This window comes from Lontra canadensis, unplaced genomic scaffold, assembly GCF_010015895.1.
Source record: "Lontra canadensis isolate GAN:19392208 unplaced genomic scaffold, GSC_riverotter_1.0 scaffold316, whole genome shotgun sequence".
NCBI classification, from domain to species: domain Eukaryota; kingdom Metazoa; phylum Chordata; class Mammalia; order Carnivora; family Mustelidae; genus Lontra; species Lontra canadensis.
This window is the reverse complement of record NW_022631310.1, coordinates 20,721-41,416: the sequence shown is the minus strand read 5'-3', so window position 1 is coordinate 41,416 and position 20,696 is coordinate 20,721.

Genomic DNA, 20,696 nt, shown 5'->3' with positions numbered 1-20,696 from the left:
GATCAGGCACTATAGACAGCGAAATATCAAGGGTTCCAAGCATTCAGCTTAGTCTTGCAGAAACTGTCAAAAAACAGAAGACATTAAGTAAAACAAATTATTACTCCTAAAAACATTGTTCCTGGTTTGGTTCAGATGTATGCAGACATACACAGAAGGCCTAGAACAGCCCTGCCCAGCTGCTCCATCCAAGGTCTACGTGAGAAGCAGAGGAGTTACTGAATGCTAATTAAAGATACCCTCTGGGGCGCCTGGGTGGCTCAGTGGGTTAAAGCCTCTGCCTTTAGCTCAGGTCATGATCTCAGGGTCCCGGGATCGAGCCCCGCATGGGGGGGGGGTGTCTCTGCTCAGCAGGGAGCCTGCTTCCCTTCCTCTCTCTCTGACTGCCTCTCTGCCTACCTGTGATCTCTGTCTGTCAAATGAATAAATAAAATCTTAAAAAAAAAAAGATACCCTCCAAGAAAACAATTTCTTCAGACTAAACATTCCTCATAAGCAAAACACATGAGAAAAGGCGCACCGCTACAAGAGAATCCAGTCACAAATTTACTCAACATCTCCTGAACTGCTGCGGTGAACGGCCTCCCATTTCCCACCAGGTGCTCAACTCACAAGCCTGATTTCCTATTCGCCTCTCAAATTTCTCACACAACCAATAATCAAATTCTGGCAGTTTTATTTCCTAAGAACCTCTCCATTCTATCCTACTTAAACTACCCATGTATAGCTTTCTTCTATCCAGTCCCACACTGTAGCCTACGGATGCCTTCTAAAATGCAAACCTGGGTCCTATCACCCCTCGTCTGTCCCAAGGTAAAATTCAAATGCAGAGGCCACGCACGAAGATCAGACACCCTGCCCTGAAGACCTCACCTCTTGAGTTCTAGCTGCCCGATGGACGCAGCGGCCAGAAAGAATAATGTCCCCATTCCCACACACCCTCCATCCTTTGCTCCCAGCCATTCCCTCTCCTTGGAAGCTGCCTTCTTTCCCTCTCCTACCAAACTTTTACTCATCCGTTAAAACTTGACTCCTTTCAACGGTCACCTCTTGTACAAAGCCTCCTCTGATCCCCAAGTGCTCTTTTGCACTGAGCCCATCCTGCGTTACATGCGTTCTTTCATTCTGCAAATAACTGGCCATCAGGACACTACGGAGACACGCGTGGACAGATCAGGCAGGGTCCCCAACCTCAGATAACCCCCAGGAAATGACAATTCAGCCTGAGCGAAATGCGCTACAATGCGGCAGGTGGAAGCACTCTCTCCCCCTGTTGCAACCATTACCCCAGTCATTACCCACCTCCGAGCACAGCCCGGCACACACGCATGCATGACGTCACTTACTCCTCCGCCAAATATTAAGCGCCACCCGAGTACCTGCACCGCGCTGCACCGCACCTGAGGTTGTGCGGTGACGAAGACACTCGTCTCGGTCTCCAGGGGGCCTACAACAGAGGCTTCGCGAAAATGTGACGCAGGCAGAAAGAAGTTCTCAAAGGGAGGGGGGCGCTGAAGACATTTTGGTCATCACCACTGGAAAGGAGGGGCGCTACTGATACCTACCTGGCGGGTACAGCCAGGGATGCTGCTGAACAGCCTACAGTCACCGCACGGCCCCCTTCCCTACGCACACACATCAAGGAATTTTCCCGCCCAAAATGTCCGCGTACCCAAGTTTTAGGACCGTAGGCGCAGGGAAGGGATGGAGAAAAGCTCCGTCATTCAAAACAGTGCCCACCTCCCCCCCGAAGCTGCGGCATCGGCAGTGCACGGAGAGGTCGCTCGGCTCCCCACCCACGCTCCACCCACCCCGCCCCGGGTGCATCCTTGGAGCCGGCGAGCTGGCCGCGGCCCGGAAATCAGGGGCCCGGGACAACCGCTACCTGCATCAGCACTCGCAGTCAGGACCAACGCCACTGCAATGAGCTTCTAGAAACTGGTCCTGCAGGACCTGCGCGCGCAAGCCGGCGAGGGGCCACTGCGCCTGCGTAAAGGCGCAGAACTACGATTCCCGGAATGCGTTTGTCCCGCTTTGCGAAAGTCCTGTGTTTTCCATAGGCTCCCACCTGGCCTGTTGCGCATGGTCATTGGGAAATGACTGGTGCGCTCGGCCACAGAATTATTGCTGCGCCAGAGGCCTAAAGGCCTGGAACCATCTCAGGTTTTCAGATTCATGATGCTCGGTCTCCTTGGTAACGTCAAACCATCCCTCCTCCTTCCTCTCTTTACCCTTCCCTGAAATCCAGGCAGGGAAAACCCACTGCAGAAGCAGATTAGTGATGCATTCAGTGTACGCCATAGTTAATGCCACAAGTTGCATTTGAACGAATACTAATTTTACGATTTTCACACCTGCCACCATGCTCCAAAACACCATCATGCCTCCCCTAGATTATTGAAAATAGCCCATTGAAGGCACTTTTCTGATCTTGTCAATTCTTTACACTACAGCCAGAGAGATGGTTAAAAACGCGAAACAGAGTATGTCCCTTCTCTGCTTAAAACCCTGCAAAGGCTTCTCATTCCACTCAGAGTGAAAATCCACATTTTAGTGGCTTAAAAAGCTTGATAGAATCTGATCACCCATGACCTCCTTGATCTCTTCATAGAATTCCCTGCTCCAGTCAAAAAAGTCTCCTTGCTCTCCCTCTTCTTCCAGCCTGACTGGCATTTCTGGCTTCCTCCAGTAGGTAGCCCTATGGCTCACTCTTCCACCCCTTAATATCTTCTCAATGAAGCTCTTCCACCACACTGCTAAAATTGGAACCCCACCCTTCCCCACTCCTGTTTCTCCTTCTAACATACAATTTTCTGATTTGTTTCCTATTGTCTGTCTTGTTTTGTTTTGTTGGCTTTTTCACTAGAATATCAGTTCCACAAGAGTAAGGATTTTTATCTGGTTTGTTCCATGAGACACAATCTCCAAGCCTCATAGCAGTACCTGGTGCATAGTAGGGCTCAGTAGATTTGTTGAATTTATGAATGGGCGCTTGCCTGGGTTCCTGGAGGCATAGCAAAAAGGGCTAGGGGACTGCAGAAGGATTGTTTGGAGGGTTCTAATAACAAGATGACTTTGGGAGGGGTGGAGTTGGGAAAGAAAAACATTCTAGCTTGAAAGACCCGGAGTCTTTAAAAAGAGCAAGCTCAACTAAATGAACTGCTGGGTTCATCTCACAGGCAGCAAGGCAAGCTAAAGAAACTCCCACAGTCAAAAAGAAGCTATCCCAGTCCCAGGTCTGAGTACATATTCTTCTCCTCTACCCGCCTCTTCTTGTCAGGCTGGAAATCGGACATCAAGGAGAAGGTGGAGAAAGCAGAGGGACATGAAATAAAATTGGCTCTTCAGTTTAACTGGGCAAGTCAGAGAAACTCTAGTGGCTCTCATACTATATGCACCTTAGAATTACGGGGCATTCTTCATTTGAATATAAATTTTAGGACCTTCCTCTCCACAACTTTTCGTGGGTGAACCTTGGACAACACTACACTAGTTGAAATATTCTGTAAGTAAGTGACATGCTACATATGAGTAAATTTCCAGGAAAAAAAAATGACTCCTTGGAACTGTGACCAAACTGTAACATTTGATTAAATGCAACCATCATGGTAAAGAGTGGTGGATTGTACATCAGTAAAGAAAGAGAAAACCACAGATCAATTAGTTTCACTTGTAAGCAATGTGGTGGGATCTCTGGTCAGAGCAAGCATGGTAAGGAATACTTAATCACATAAGTGGGGTTTTTGTTTGTTTTTTAAGCTGTTGTGACTTCAGGATGGAGAAGAGATTGGAGAGAGAAAACTGGAGGCAACAAGACTAGTTTTGTTAGGATGTTGTGCAAACATCCAGGTGGGACGATGATGGTGGTCTAAATGGTGATGAAGTAAAAAAAATCCAGGACACGGTAGGGGTAGGATTTGGGTGATTTATTGCAAATACTGATGGGTGAGAACAAATGCACCATATGGCAAGTTATATTTTGTAAAGATGGCTGCACTGATCTATTTCCCATCTTGATATATATTATTATACAGTGTGATGTTGCTGTCCTTCCATTGAAAAGAAAATGTTTCTTTCCCTTCAGTCTGGAGTGCCAAAATAGCTGACAAAATTGTTGCCTTCCCATTGTCTGTTCCCTCACATTTATTCACTTTTATTAAACATCTGAGGATACAAATGAATTGAATATGGCATGAGAGTTTAATGCAAATGGACACTAATAGTCAAGATGAAAAATGAATCACAATGGATTACTTAGTGCCTATTGTCTCATAAAAGACAGCATAGATGTTTCCCTGAGATTCATTTTCCTGGTACCAAATTCTAAGAAAAAGTATTCCTTGGGTACAGGAAATTGGAAAACATCATGGTCAATTTCTTCAAATGGATTTTATTTTTTAGAAATGAAAAAATGTTACTAATGAAGTAAAAAATAGTTCAGTGAGCATGAATAAAATCTCAAGGCAAAACCCTACCTCTGGAGGTTAGTGGATCCAACCGAGCTAAAGGAAACAAGGCACTGGGAAAGGTAGAAGAAATTGAGCAATACCTTCAAAATGATGAGGAGTGGTTATTTCCAACCTAGAATTCTATCCCGGTCATCCTGGGTATTTCAGTTGGAGATTACAGAAATGTTTAGACATACAGGTCCCCAATGTTCGTCTCCTAGTCTCCCTGTCTCAGGAAGCTTCTAGATGAGAGATCAGCAAACTATGGTCTTTAGTCTGAATCACCCCACTGTTTCTTTTAAATAAAGTTTTATTGGAACACAACCATGCTCCTTTGTTTCTGTAGTGGTCATGACTGCTCTCATTTTATAATGCCAGAGTTGAGTAGTTGTGACAGAAACTCTGTGGCCCACAACGCCTAAACTATATATTAGTAAGCGCTTCACAGGAAAGGTTTGCTGATAAGGAACATAAAGATATAGGGAGGGGAAATGATGAGGGTATCAGGCAAACTTTAGAAAGGTAGACAAGGCGTGCCTGAGTGGCTGTCAGTGAAGTGTCCTACTTTGGCTGGGGTCTTGATCTCTAAGGGGTGGGAGTTCTGGGATGGAGTCCAACCTTGACTCTTGGGCTCAAGTAAGGAGTCTGCCTGTCCCTTTGATCCTCCCCCTGCTCGTGCTCATGTGTGCACACTCTCTCCAATAAATAAATAAAATCTTTAAAAAATAAGGTAGAAGAATAATGAGTCAAGGTTGACAGGAGAGGAGGGAGTTGCAAGAAATGTTTGATGTTTGAGAGATGTCAGAGAGGCTAAGCTGTCTTGAAAAGCCGCTAAATATGGTATAATATGGGGGGTGTGCAAAATGGGTGAAGTTGATTAAAAGGTACAAACTTCCAGTTACAAGATAATAATGTTCTAGGGATATAATGTACAGCATGGTGACTACAATTAACGAAACCTTATGGTTTGAAAGTTGTTAAAAGAGTAGATCTTAAAATTTACTGCAAGAAAACCTTTATGGGTGGTGACAGATGTTAACTAAGCTTACTGTCGTGATCATTTAGTAATATATACATATATTGGTTGTATAGCTAGAAGGAATATAATGCCATATGTCAATTGTTGCTAAATTTAAAAAATACATACATATGTACTAAGTTTCGAAAATTAAATTCTTTGAGGTGCCTGAGTGGTTCAGTCAGTTAAGCAGCTGCCTTTGGTTCCGGTCATGATCCCAGGGTCCTGGACTGAGCTCTGCATCTGGCTCCCTGCTCAGTGGGAAACCTGTTTCTCTCTCTCCCACTCCCCCTGCTTGTGTTCCCTCTCTCACTGTGTCTCTCTCTGTCAAATGAGTAAATAAAATCTTTTTTAAAAATTACCTTTTAAAAAATAAAAAATCTTATTTAGATTCTACATATATATTTTTAATTATTTTAAATATTTTATTTTATTTATTTGACACACAGAGAGATCACAAGTAGGCGGAGAGGCAGGCAGAGAGAGAGGCGGAAGCCGGCTTCCTGCTGAGCAGAGAGCCTGATGCGGGCGGGGCTCGATCCCAGGATCCTGAGATCATGACCTGAGCTGAAAGCAGAGGCTTAACCCACCGAGACCCCCAGGAGCCTATTTTTTAATTTTTAGTTTAAATTCAGTTTCAGGGTCACCTGGGTGATTCAGTCAGTTAAGCGTCCATCTTAGGCTCAGGTCCAGGACCCTGGGATGGTCCCACATTGGGCTCTCTGCTGGGAAGGGAGCCTACTTCTCCCTCTCCCTCTTCCTGCTGTTCCCCCTGCTTGTATCCTCTCTCTCTGTCAACCAAATAAATAAAATCTTTAAAAAATAAATTCAAGGGGCGCCTGGGTGGCTCAGTGGGTTAAAGCCTCTGCCTTCAGCTCAGGTTATGATCCCAGGGTCCTGGGATCAAGCCCCGCATTGGGCTCTGCTCAGCAGGGAGCCTGCTTCTCCCCGCCCCCACCCCGCCTGCCTCTCCACCTACTTGAGATCTCTGTCAAATAAATAAATAAAATCTTTAAAAAAAAAATTCAATTTCGTTAACATATACTGTATTAATAGTTTCAGGGATAGAATTTAGTGCTATGTATATAGTTTAAAGAAGTAACAGAGAGTTTTATTTTATTGTCATTTTTAAAAGATTTATTTATTTATTTGAGAGAGAGAGAGAGAGAACGAGCACGAGCTGGAGGGGTGAAGGGAGAGGGAGAGAAAATCTCAAGCAGACTCCACACTGAGCACAGAGCCTGACACCAGGGTTTGATTTCAAGAACTTGAGATCACAACTTGAGCCAGAACCAAGAGTTGGATGTTAACTGGCTGTGCCACCCAGGTGCCCCCATTTTTATTCAAAATTGCTAATATTTACAATAGAATTTCCTGTCAAAATTTCTCCCTTTCAATTATTTATAATGGAAAATTTTAGATGCCAATCTAAAAATATGTAAATAGATTACATTGTTTTTCAAACATTTTTTTGGCACAGGCGGGGGAGGGGGGTAGGAATGTAAACAAAAATCTTTGAAACCACTGTCTAAAGGAAATCGGGGAAGATATCCCTTCTGATATAGGGATAAATTTTATCCCTAGAGGAAATACTGCCTTATCCTCTAAGACGCAAGGTGTAGTATTGTCTTGGACCAGGTCAGCTTTTAGCCTTTTTCCACTTATATTTGGGAGGGAAAAATAAAGTGAATGATAGGTTTTGCCAAAGGTTGGGAATTGATTGGTGCTGTCTTTAGGATAGAAACCAAGGAAAGAAGGACTTGGATTCATTGCCATCCTTGGAGTTCAGGCTAAGAATGGAGCACATGGTACTTAGAGGATACGTAGACCAGAAAGCAGTGGAAACGTTCCAGGCGATGGGAAGAATCCGAAACATACTCTAAATCCACGGGAATTAGGGAATAAAACAGTGGAAGGATTCTATATAGTGCTTAGAGACTGATGTTTCTGAGTTTGATTTTTAGAAGTGGAATGTTTTGAGTCCTGACATGGTTTTATGTGTAGTGAAACGTGTTTTTTATTTAATAACTGACGGAGGAACAGGGATGAAGATCATGAGAGCTGCAGACTCTGTTGGCAGACTGGATCCAGTCCCTGACTACTTCAGCAACCAAAATGAATACAGTATGAGACTTATTTCTATAGAATTTTGGCTTGTCTGGAGCTCCTTGGGAATGGTTAATTGAATTATTTGGGATAGTTGGATTTTCTAGTTTAGAATTAATCCTTTTAGGCATCTAAATTGCTTATTAGAGGGGTGCCTGGGTGGCTCAGTCAGTTAAGCATTTGCCTTCAGCTCAGGTCATGATCCCAGGGTCCTCGGATCGAGCCCCACGTCGGGGAACCCTGCTTAGGGATTCTGGGGAGTCCGTTTGTCCCTCTGGCTCTACCTCTCCCCCTGCTCATGCTGTCTCTCTCTCTAACAAATAAAATCTTAAAATTTTAAAAAAAAATTTGAGAAAGAAGAGTGAGAGCGCCCACAAACGGGGAAGGGCAGGGGGAGAGGGAGAAGCAGACTCCTTGCTAAGTAGGGAGCCCAACGCAGGGCTCCATCCAAGGATCCTGGGATTGTGACCTGAGCCAAAGGCAGACGCTTAATGGACTGAGCCACCCAGGCCATTCTGTACTGTTTCTTGATGTCAGGAGTATTGCCACGAAGATCTATTCAAGTGAAATGACTTCAGGGACTCTAGGTGGGTAGTGCTTTTTGTGCTTTACAAATAACCCCAGAATGTTTTGCTTTTTGAGTTCTCACAGCTTCTTTTCATAGTTTTCCTTCTTCGTCCCTTGTTTTTAGGATGTCTATAAACTCCTCTGTCATCCAAGTACCTGCCCAGAAGAGGGTTAATATTCTGCTTCAGATTTGCTTTTACTATGGAAACAAGACTCCTTTGTTAGAACTGTACATACATTTTGTGTAATTACGGCCTACTAGAAGGGAGAGGGGACTTCGGAAGAGTAAAAGACCTAAGTTTTTCATTCTTGGATTTTGTGATGCATTATTTTGGCTTCCCGGTAGCCTCTTCTCTGCCCCCTGTGCATCCCTGTCCACAGTTCCTTCTTGTCTGTTTTTGGAAATCGAGGTAAATTCTAGATAGAAAGTATCTCCAGGCTACTATTCAAAACTACATTGTCTAGTAAGAAGCTATTTATTCATTTATTTAACATTTTATTTATTTCTTTGACAGAGGGAGAGAGAGCACAAGCAGGAGGAGCGGCAGGCAGAGGGAGAGGGAGAAGCAGTTAGAACGACAGGGAGAAGCAGGCTCCCCGCTGAGCAGAGAGTGAGATTTGGGGCTCTCCCAGGATCCTAGGATCTTGACCTGAGCCAAAGGCAGACCCTTAACCTGGATGCCACCCAGGCATCCCAGAATATGAAGCTATTAAATGGGAAAAATAAACTACAGTAGTTTAAAGGAAGAAGCAATTATAAAAAAGCTTAGAACTTTAAACCCTAGCAATTAGCAGCAGTGCTGTAAAGTGGTATAAACTGCTGTATATGACAAGATGTTAACGGCATCTTTTTTTAACCTAACAATTTTGCCTCTACATATTTCTGTCTATATGTAATATGTAACTAGGTTGATATATGTATAGGAATTTTTTACAGTAACATTTGCTTACACTAGTAGAAAAAATTGTCCACAACCTAAATGCTCATAAGTAGGGGAATGGTTAAATAAATTTTGTCATGTACTTTTCATGCAGCCATTTAAAGGAACGAAGTAGTGATGTACATACAAATCATGGTGGTAAAGAGTGATCCACACTGCCTAGGTTCAAACCCCTTCACCAGTTTCTAGTTTGTGGCATTTTGGATTTGTTCCTTCACTATTTGGTGTCATAAAAATCCCTACTTCATAAGATTGTTGTGAGGACTAAATGAGTTCCACCATGTAGAACACTTTAAACACTGCCCAGCACAATCAGTATTAACTATTATTATCACTACCCGTATGGAAAAACACCTATGTGTATTGTTTGGTGAAAAGATAAAGTTACATATGTGTAGTAGGATTCCATTTTTGTTAAAACAAAATCTGTGTATACACACATATCCGTGATTTGCACATGTGTGGACTCTCAAATTTCTACATAGGATGAATTTATGAGATGCTAACTAATCTTGTCTGGAAGTTAATATTGCCTAATGAACTTTTTTATTTTTTCACTTATATTCTACTTTTAATTAATTTATTTTTTTTGTGCTGGCTTTAGAAGAATCTTTTTGAGGCTATGGAGAGTCGAAGTTTCCTTAAACCAATCCTTGGTGCAGCTACTTTATATATTCACAGTCAGGAAAGGCTGGAGGCACCAAATTGCTAATAGGATTGTTAATAGGATTATTTCCAGGGAGTTCAGATGAGGGGATGGTGGGCAGGGAGGTGGGGGATGACCTTTACTTTTACACACTTCTGTATGTAGTCTTTGCAGATAGTTTGTTAGGCACCGACTTTGTGTCGACATCAAACTAAAGAGCCAAAATGTCCTCAGAAAAAGAATTGGTGAACTTAATGTGGTATGAGGTCATTAATAAAAAGAGTGGTGGTGTAGACCTTTTTGAATTAATGGGGAAGAATGTTAATGGGGGAAAATCAGTGATACAGAACTTTATTGTAAGTATGAACCTCTCTCCGTTCTAGTTGCTTTTGGGGATATATACATATATGCAGAGACAAGGCCTCAGATAATGCACTCTCAACTGTATCTGTTAACCACTTTTTTCGCTGGGGAATGGGATGGTGAGAGTGGAAGGCTTTTCACTTTTAATTTTATGATATCCCCAATCATTTGAAAATTTCCCAAAGATCATGTATAATTTCCATATTAAAGCAATAAAGGAAATAAATGCCTTTAATGTCGTGTAAGTACCTTGTACTTGCCTAAGTTACGTCTGGAATGACATATATTCATTCTTCAAGACATTAGCTAGGGCTTTATGGACTTCTTTTAGGAGTAAATGCAATTTCAATCCATTTACGGTCTTGATTTCTTCCTCTTATGCCAAAAAAGAAAAAAAAAAAAGCATCTCATCTTGTACCTAATTTGTTGTTGACCGTGCCGTCACTTAAAGTACAGCATTATGCAACCCCTTAATTTGAATTCCATTTTGCAAGTGTTATTCACATCCACGACCTCATGGACAAACTTAAGCCGTAAAGTTCAAATCGGCATATTGGAAATAAATCACTCGGGTTACCAAAAAGAACGTAGTTATTAGAATAAAAATTAAAAAAAAAAAAAGAGAAAAGCTCGTATAAGCCTATGTGCTTGACTTTGAACTTCCAGTATCTTGGTTAAGTTTTAGTAGGACTCCGTGGCTTCCCTTCACACCGTAGTGCTTGTTTGAGAGCATCAAAAACTATACTTGATCCCGGGCTTTAAGTAAGAGAAGGAGCCCAGGGAGCCGGGTCGGGGCGTTGAACGCGCCGGGGCCGAGAAGTTCGCGGGAGGCGCAGGGCGGGGCTTCCTCCCGCCGACTCCGAACCCGGCTCCACTTTTCCGAGTCCACGTCTCTTCCTTTGGACAGGCGTGCTGCTTCAGGTCCGGACTGGCCGACGTGACAGCCGCAGACCTTTCAAGAGGGAGCCCGGGCCCCGCCTGGACGTTCTCCTTGGCCGGGGATAGCGCGGGCCAGCCCCGGTCAGGCCCCTCCCGGACTGCGGCGCGCGGCCCCTCGGGCCCGAGCCCGCCGCCGCCTCGCTCCCGGGCGCCCACCTCGCGGCGCCGCGCGCAGCATCGCCGGCATGGAGACCGGCTCCGACTCAGGTCAGAGGCCCGCGCGTCCGTTTCGTGTCGCGGCCGCCGCAGGCTGCTACGGCGCGGCGGGGCGGCTAGGCCGGGCCGCCCGCGAAGGCCGCCGCGTGCCGGGTTCGCGCGGGGAGCGCTCTCGGGGCGGGCGGCGGCAGGTGGGCAGGACGAGCCGCGAGCGAGCGAGCGAGCGAGCGCGGGCGGGCGCGCGAGGGGCCCGGCGGGGGGGCCGCTGGGAGGATGGCTCAGCTCTTTCTAAATATAAAACCGGCGTGAGTTGGGCGAGCGCGGCGCGGAGCCGCAGAGCCGCCGCGCGGGCCGGGCGCACCGGGACTCAGCCGACGGACGGCGGCGGCTCTGCAGAGGCGCGAGGCGGTGGGAGCGCCCGAGTCGCGAGCTCGCGGGGGACCGCGAGAGCGACGCGTGCAGCGAGGAGGACGCAGGCGGCGGCGACGGCGGCGGGCGGGCCTCGTGGGCGCAGCGCGGCCCGCGCCGTGCGACCGGAGGCGGCTCCCGGCCCCTGCCGCACCGAGAGCGGCGAGCTCCCCGCGCCGCCCGTCCGCGCCCTCCCGCTCCGGCCCCTCCCTCCCTCCCTGGCGCAACATGGCTGCGGCCGCCGCCTCCGCCTCCCAGGACGAGCTGAGTAAGTGCCACCGCCAGCCCGCCGCGGCGAGTCAGAGCCGGCGCTGCGCGGGGCCGGGGGCGGCGGCCGGGGCCCGGCGGGCGGGCAGGCGGGCCGGGGCGCGCTGCCGCCCGCCAGGAGCCGGGCTGGGTGGGCGGGCGGCGGCCGCGGCGTGCGGGGGGTTGGGGCGCTCGGGCCTGGCGGGCGGGCGGGGCGCCGGTCGCCGCCGCCTGCGCTTGTAGGCCTCAGGTTTGCACCGTCACGTTGCGAAATTGAAACCGGAGCCCCGGGCGGAGCCACCTCTGCCAGCGATCCACCCGGGTCCGGGGGTGGGGGCAGCCCAACCCCCTGCCCGCGGCTCTCGGGCGGGCAGACGGGCCGGGGGCCCTCAGGGTGGTGGGCTGTGTCGGCGCGTCCCGTCTGACCCCGCCGTGGCCCCGGGTCCCAACTGTTTGGGGGAGTTCTAGAAATGGAGCTTTGGGGGCGGGGGAGAAGGTGCCTCTCTGTGACACCCTAGCAATCAGCGGAAAGGTCAAGGATAGGCGGTGACCCTCAGGTGGAGCAGGAAGGGCGGGAGGGCAGGGAGAGGGTCGCGGGGCTGGACGCCGGCGGGACCGCGGGCCGACAGCGCTTTCACACTCGACCGTAAACGTTGTCGTTTTTCAGGGGACGGCGATCCCCGTTTGGGGAGAGCGGTGGTCACTCTGAATGCCAGGCCGCCCCGCCCGCCGCTCGGGTTCACCTCGATGCTTTGTGGGAAGTGTAGTTCCTGGGCGCCGCAGGCCCACGCTGGGGCCATAAAAATGGAATTTTCCTAGGACACGTAAGATGATTTCTGATTGCGGTTGGGGTGGTGAGACGAAATGCTTAGCTTGAGCTTTTGTTTGTTTCTTCAGTGCTGCCCTTTCAGTTTATGACAAAAACAAAAAAGGTGTTATTTAGGGGTGATGCGATTTGTAAGTGGAATGAAACATGGGTGAGGTGTCGCAAGCCTTGTGAAGTTTATGTTGTTATAGTCCCTTCTGAATTTCCATGCGAAAGTAGTTATAAACATAGTAATTTCTGCTGCTTTGGTGTTTGGCAGTTTAAAGCTCCTTTTATATACGTGATCTCAGTCTTGCCCTCGTAACAACCTTGTAAGGCTGGTAGGTAGGAATTATCCTTGTTTTAAAGAGCAGGCAGGTTTAGAGAGATTAAGGTCCGTGCTGCTTTGACAGAGAACTGCGCTAGCAAGAGTAATGTTTGTCAGTTTTGAAGCTGAAATGAACAGTTGGTGTGACCCTGGGCAGGATGGAGAGTCTCAGTGGACGAGGTCTCAGGGTGTGTATAGAGATGGACATGGCTTGAGCGCCAACGGGTTGATTCCTCGTCTGTCGGGTCCAAGCTGGAGCACCCCTGCCAAACCTCCTGGGGAGATCAGTTCCTTGATTTTTTTTTTTTTTTCCCTTTTTGTTTTGTTTTGTTATTGTAAAATACACATCACATAAAATTTATCGTCATAACCATTTTTAAGTGTATAGTTCGGTGGTGTTAAGGACATATTGTTGAGCAACCATCACCACAGTCCCTTTCCAGAACTCTTCATCTTGCAGAACTGGAACATTATACCCATTAAACCTGACCTCCCTATCCCACCCCACCCCCCTCCAGCACCTGGCAACCACCATCCTACTCTCTGTCTCTGTGATTTTGACTGCTCTGGGTATCTCATATAAGTGGAGTCATACATGATTTGCCTTTCTCTGACTGCCTTATTTCACTTGGCTTAATGTCTTCAAAGTTCATCTCTGTTTTAGCATGTGACTGTATTTTCTTCCTTTTTAAGGCTGAATGATATTCCATTGTGTGTATATATTACATTTATGTTCTCATCCATTCATCTGTTGATGGGTACTTGGGTTGCTTGTACAGCATAACTGTTGTGAGTAATGCTGCTGTGAACATGGGTGAACAAATACCTCTTTGAGACTCTGCTTCCAGTTCATTTGGGTGTATACATAGAAGTGGGCTTGTTTGGTCCTAGGATAATTCTATTTTCAGTTTTTTGAGGGACCACAATACTGTTTTCCACAGTGGCTATACCGTTTTATGTTCCTAACAACAGTACGCAAGGGTTCCAATTTTTCCACGTTCCCACCACGTTCTTTTCTGTATTTTTGAAAGTAGCATCGCAGTAGCTTTGAGGTGGTCTATTTAAATTGTTCTACCTTGTGGTATCTGAGGTCCTGTAGTACCACTAAACACTTTAAAATCTGAATTACCATTTGGAGAGGGGAAAAAAACAAGAAAATTGGATATCATTCTTTTTTTTAAGATTTTATTTATTTACTTGAGAGATGATGTGAGCGCACACGAGCTGGGGGGAGGGGTAGAGGGAGAGGGAGAAACAGTCTCCCTGCTAAGCAGGGAGCCTGATGCCAGGCTCCATCCCAGGACCCCGGGATGGTGACCTGGGCCGAACGCAGAAGCTTGAGCCACCCAGGTGCCCCAAACTGGGTATCATTACAAAGTGGCTGACATATTGTGTATATGCAGCATGCCTCTGTACAACAGGGACCTATTAAGGTGCTGGTAGTACTTCTGGTAGTACTTCTGGACTTAACAGCTTCAACAGCTACTGAAAAAGTTAGGAACAAATAATTCCAGTTCTTGCTTTTCCATTGTTTTGTTTGGTCAAGTCATCGATCATGGACCACAAATATTTCTTGACTTGGTTTCTGTGTTCCTTCAGAAGAGATTAAATGCGGGACGCCTGGGTGGCTCAGTTGGTTGGACGACTGCCTTCGGCTCAGGTCATGATCCTGGAGTTCCGGGATCGAGTCCCGCATCGGGCTCCCAGCTCCAAGGGGAATCTGCTTCTCTCTCTAACCTTCTCCTTGCTCATGCTCTCTCTCACTGTCTCTCTCTCAAATAAATAAATAAAATCTTAAAAAAAAAAAAGAAGAGATTAAATGCTTGGCAGCTGGTACCTTAGAATAATTTAACTTGAAATCACGTACATAAAGTACTGGCTAAGCAGTTTCAAATAAGCTACTTTTAGTTTTAGAATGGTCATAATAAAAAGAGAGATGGTTGATAAAATGATGCTTTATACAATTTTTTTAAAAAGAAGCCAAGAATCTGAATATTTGCTGGCTATTATTTTGACTAGTAGTGATAATAAAAGCAGAATTTTGGATGCCAGCATTGTTTTTTTCCCTAATATTTTATTGTAAAAGTCTTCAAAAATACAGAAAAATTGAAAGTGAGTATTCATATACCCACTACTTAGGCTCTCCATTTGCTATTTTACCAGCTTTATCATGTATCTGTCCATCTTTCAATCCACCTTTTATAATTTTATTTTAATCATTTTTAATTAAAAACTGGTAAAACACATGTAATGAAACTTATAATCTTAATCATTTTTTAATTGTACAGCTCAGTGGCACTAAGTGCTCAATCCATCCTTTTCTGATGCATTTTAAAGTAAATTGAAGACATCTGTAAATGTTCCCCTTAGTATTTCAGAACTAGCATGAAATGTTTTGCATGTATTCTTTTATTTGTCACAGTAATCGTAAGAGGTAGGTAAAATTGTTATTGCTGTTTTAAGGAATGGAAAACAGACATTTTAGGTTCCCCGGGTCCTACAGCAAGTGAGTGGTGGCGTCGGATCCCAGGTGTCTCAGACTCCAGTGTGCACTCAGCCAGGCTGCTGTGTACCGTAGTCCGTGTTCATGCCGATGAAAATATATGGTCAGGTGGGCTGCTAAATTCTTACCTAGATGTCACTTTAGTCCAACTGTTTGCTGTTTAACATTGCTGTGGGGTGCAAAAGAAATACCACGGTCCACCAACGGAATTACGATACTGCTGAGATGAAAGAGGAAGCGTACGTGTAGACAAATATGTAAGGACCAAAGTGTATGCTTATGTAACATAGACCATGCTAAAGTCATATTGTCTGTGGTTCCCACATCTGCTATTTAGGGATATATAGCTGCTAACACTGGGTTTTATAGATTTCAGATCAGCATTTTTTATCTTTGTATTTGAGGTGACACACATGCTATAAATTTAAATTAAATCTATAGTTGCTTTCGGTTGTATCTGCCATTGTACTGTGCGGGAGCTCCCGGGAAGCAGAACTGTTAGGTTTCTCTTCTATTTCATTTTTATCGATTGACTGATTGATTAGTATCATTGACATATGGAAGTTGCCAAAAGGTAAGCAGGGCAATCTCGAGCTGGGGTTTCTTAGAATTTGTTATCCTTTCACAAATCTCATGAATTGTGACTTTGAATTGGGTGATTGTAAAGCTGATGTTTATTGAAAGCTTACCATGTGTTCTAGTCACTTTGTACCTGTGGACTGACCTAATCCTTTCAACATCCCTGTGAGTTTGGGGCTATTACTGTCTCAATAGTGGAACTTACTTCATGTTACGGAGTTAGGGCTTGAATTCAGATTCTCTGATTCCAAAGTTGATGTAAATTCTGACTGTTGTATTACTCTCTCTAAAAGGGAAAATACACAGTTTATAACAAGAGCAACATGCCCCCCCTCGCCCCAATGTCTTAGTAGCCTCCAGAAGAAATCTGCTGTCGTGTATAAAATGTGACAGTATTCTGAGGTTCATTGGATAGAAATATTAGATTTTTTAAAAAAAGATTTTATTTATTTATTTGACAGAGACAGCGAGAGAGGGAACACAAGAAGGGGGAGTGGGAGAAGGAGAAGCAGGCTTCCCATTGAGCAGGGAGTTCGATGTGGGGCTCCACCCCAGAACCCCATGATCATGACCCGAGCCGAAGGCAGACACCTAATGACTGAGCCACCCAGGCGCCCCAAAATTTTGGGTGAGATGCCACGATAGAGAACAGTTAGTTCTGACAAAAATAGTTCTGAAATCTAGTTTGTAAATTACTTAAGATCATAGTGCTGTAACTGTTTGGAATGGAGTGTAATTCAGTGCAGGGCATGTGGGCTAGTTTTTCTTCTAATATTATCCTCTGCCAGTTCATGGAAAAGTTGACATTGTGGTTATGTTTCAGCAGTGGACAGGGAGATTTCTGACCGAGGGAAGGAAGCATTTGAGACTTTTCCCCAAGTCAGCTGTTCAGTGGTTTCATGTTCTGGGCTTTATAATTATAAGGCATCCTTAGAATCTGATCTGGGATGAAGACAACTCAGGGAGGAGTAGGGCCTGTAATCTTAAAGCGCACTGACACTGTTCAGTTTGACCATTTGACATAACCGTGGGGAACTTCACTTGCAAAAGTTGGTGAGATAATCAACATGTCAGATACCTTCTGAGAGAGGCTCTGCCAGTGCCATGAAGCCTCGTGGTTCTCTGAGAGGGTGAGACGTGGGAAGCTGTCTGTGTAGCTGTGTGGGAGAACGTGATTCTGTGGCCTACTGAAATAACCCCAGAGACAGCCATCCAGGCAGCTGAGCTGATCTTTGTAGAAAGGCTAAATCAAGTCTGTATTGTTCAAACTTTGGTTACTTAGTCAAAGAGGAACGTCAAAATGGGAAATAATGGTATTTCTGATTCTTATCAACTTCTAATTCTTCGTTTTCACCCCATTCTGTTTTTGAATTGTGCTTTCAGTAAACTGTAATATTTAATAAAGGCCACTGTCAGTGAAAATGGTTGGCACTGGGTTATTCGACCTTGTTCAGAAGGTAGATGTTAAAATTATCAGCACTGCCGGCATGCTCAGATGGTCTGACCCAGGTTTCTGGTCTCTGGTTTCAGGCCTGGCCAGTCTCTGCCTTGATGCTTGTCGTCTTATGTGGCTTATTTTCCCCACACATTTTTCAGTTAAATAAGCAGACTTATTATAAAAATTGAGTGACTAACTTTTGGTCCTGTCCTCATAGAGCTTATAATTCACTGTAGACACAGCTTTATATATAAATATAAATAACTAATATAAAGTATAATATGAAAAATGCCTACCACTGTTCTTTAGAAATTTCAAGTGCAAATACCTTGAGCTAAGAGAGGTTAGAAAATACTTTCAGAGAAAGGTGGAGTCTGATATGCTGGAGTAGGGGTGCTATGGCTGTGGGAAGTATTGGGGAAGGAGATAAAATTTGGAGTTTTGATACTTGACCCTTTCTGCCTTTTATGTTCTTTTTATGATTTGGGATCTTCAGCAAGTTGTTTGACCTTTCTAGGTCTCAGTTTCTTTCTCATAAAATTGGGATAATAAGAAATACTCCTAGTGTTGTTATGATTAATGTATATGAAAATGCATTGTATAAGGAATTAAGCTCTGTGTAAATTATTATTATTTCAGTTGGGGGTGGCGGTAGGAGATGAAGCTGCGAAGATAGGTTGGGACCAGCTTGTGTGGGAATGCCAACACAACTAGTTTGGACTTCGTTCTGTAGGCAGTAGAGCACCATCAAAGGCTTTTAGGCTGGAGTGTAACATGAGTAGGTCTGTTTTACAAGGATAACAGGTGGCAGTGGTGTAACATTGATTGCGTGGATCCAGAGACCCAGAGGAGCAAGACTAGTTTAGGAGGGTGTCACAGGAGCCAAGTGAAAGAAACCTAGGGTCTGAAGTGGGGCAGTGGAAGTGGATTTGGCAAGGAGGTAATATAACCTAGAATCCCTAAAATAGGCAGAAATTATCAGCCAAGTAGATGAGTGTTGTTCAAGAGAGGGAGGAGTTAGAGATGATTCCAAGAATCTACCTGAGAGATTAGTGGAGTGTGGAGAAGACAGTCTCTAGACAGAGTTAGGGAGGTAAAAGTGGAGAAAAGAGAGAACAGGTTTGTTGCCTTCAACAAAGAAATAATTTGTTGAGTGAATGAGTTGAATTATTGAGGTGCCCATGTTGTATTGCTCAGGGAGACTCTTTGGAATAGTAGCTGAAATGTCACGGGGCGTCAGAGATGGTTTTAAATCCTGGCTCTGCTGCTTTTTGATTAACGTCCTTGAACAAGGGACCTAACTTCTGGGCTTTGGTTTTCTCATCTGTTAAATGAGATAATAACAAACCTATTTCACAGAGTGGTTAGAAGAGTGGGAAGAGAGAATGCATGTTCAGAGCTTGGCATAGTGCTAGGCATGTGGCTTCTTTGGGTGTGGGAACTTGGTCTGAAGATTGGGAGAGTGTGGGGGTGATGGGAGAGTCAGGGGAATGGCAGATTGTCCCGAGGACAGCTGTCTGGGGGCTGTGCATATGTAGGGGTGAGAAGAAGACCAGGAAGAACCAGGGAAGGGGATCGTGAGTGCTGAGAGAGGGCAGAGGTTCCCAGGGTTACGAATGTTCACCGTTTATATTCTCAGGTGTAATGTGCGGTAGCATGTGTACCCACCTACTAATACCCCTCTTAAAAAACTGTTGTATAATTACACTTCCTTCCAATACTAATGTAAGACTTTGTATGTTGATATTTATGTATATGTACACATATACATATATGATGAAATCTGTGTTATATTGGTATTCCAGTGTTTTAATCTTCAGTGAGTAAGTTTAAATTATTAGTGTGTTACTTCTATATAATAACTTTTATTTGTGGACACACTCCTTACTCTTTCTCCAGTTTGGTAATCACTATAATATTTTCCTCTTCATTCTGAATTTGCAAAGCAGGGCATCAAATTAGATCTTAGCATAGAAATGAAAAGTGCTTTTTAAAAAATTTCTTAACGGTAGCTATGAATATAAATCTTTTAATTGTTTTTTTTCCTGGTGTTCTAAATAATAGATTCTTTATACAATTGCATATGTACGAGTGGATGAACCTACCATTGGTGATCCAGAGGATTTTTGTCAAGACTGGATAAACCATGTATCACATTGATTGTAGAGGTTAGTAGTTCCTTAGTTCCTTAGGATGTGTGCATTTTTTTGTAGTAGCATTTAAAAATGCGTAGGTTATCAAGTAGCCAGCAATTTCTTGCCAAGATCTTCATGGGTTTTTCTCCTTTTCCAGCTATCCTGAGTTAGTGAAGTTCATGTTAGTTTATATATCCTGAAGCCTCTATTGTATGTCATCGCGTGAGCATAAATTTAAACAATTAGCAAGAGAGAGAAAAAGATGAAACTTGAAGACATTCCTTAGCAGTGTGCACAAGGAAAAGCCTATGAGTGTTAGTTTACAAGTAGTATTGTCTGCCGCAATAAAAAATGACTTTACATGCTCCCAGAATGTCATCCTGTTTTATTTGTAAAAAAGGAAAAAAAAAGAAAAAAGAAAAAAGGGGGGGCATTGAAAGAGGCATCATCATAGTAATTAGATATTCCTAATTCTGCCTTTTTGACATGTACTGTGATGGAAAAACCACTAAATTCTGCTTCATTCTGGGGCTGAATAAGACTCTAGTGTCTGTCTTTCTTGGAAGATATTGGATGGTCCTTTGACTGAAACTCTGTAAGTTCAGACTGTAATTCTCTGATATCATGAGCTCAATATCCAGTGTACCTTGGGTTTTGTGGTTTCAATCCAAAGGTGCATCTTACTGCTTTCTTCTAATTTAACTGTTGCATTCCCCTTGCCCCATGCCTTCTGTTTTTCGGTATGTATATTGCTGCTGATGGTGTATGATTCCTTAATTCAGTTAGGTGGAATTTTGAGGGATAGAACGAATGGAGTATTTTATAAATCAGAGTTCAAATTTAGCATAAACTTTTTTTTTTTTTTTTCTATCTCACATATCTTCTTTCCATTAGAGAGAAATGGAAAACTGAGAGGTTGGAGGAATTGTTTAGAAGAGAACCAAGGACATTGTTTATTTGCTCCTAGATTCATTCTCAGTGCTTTTGGGCCTGTGACAGATGCGTTAATGAAGTTATGATATACTGAAGGCAAGCAGGTCAAACCACAAATGCTGGAATTTAAGGAGTGA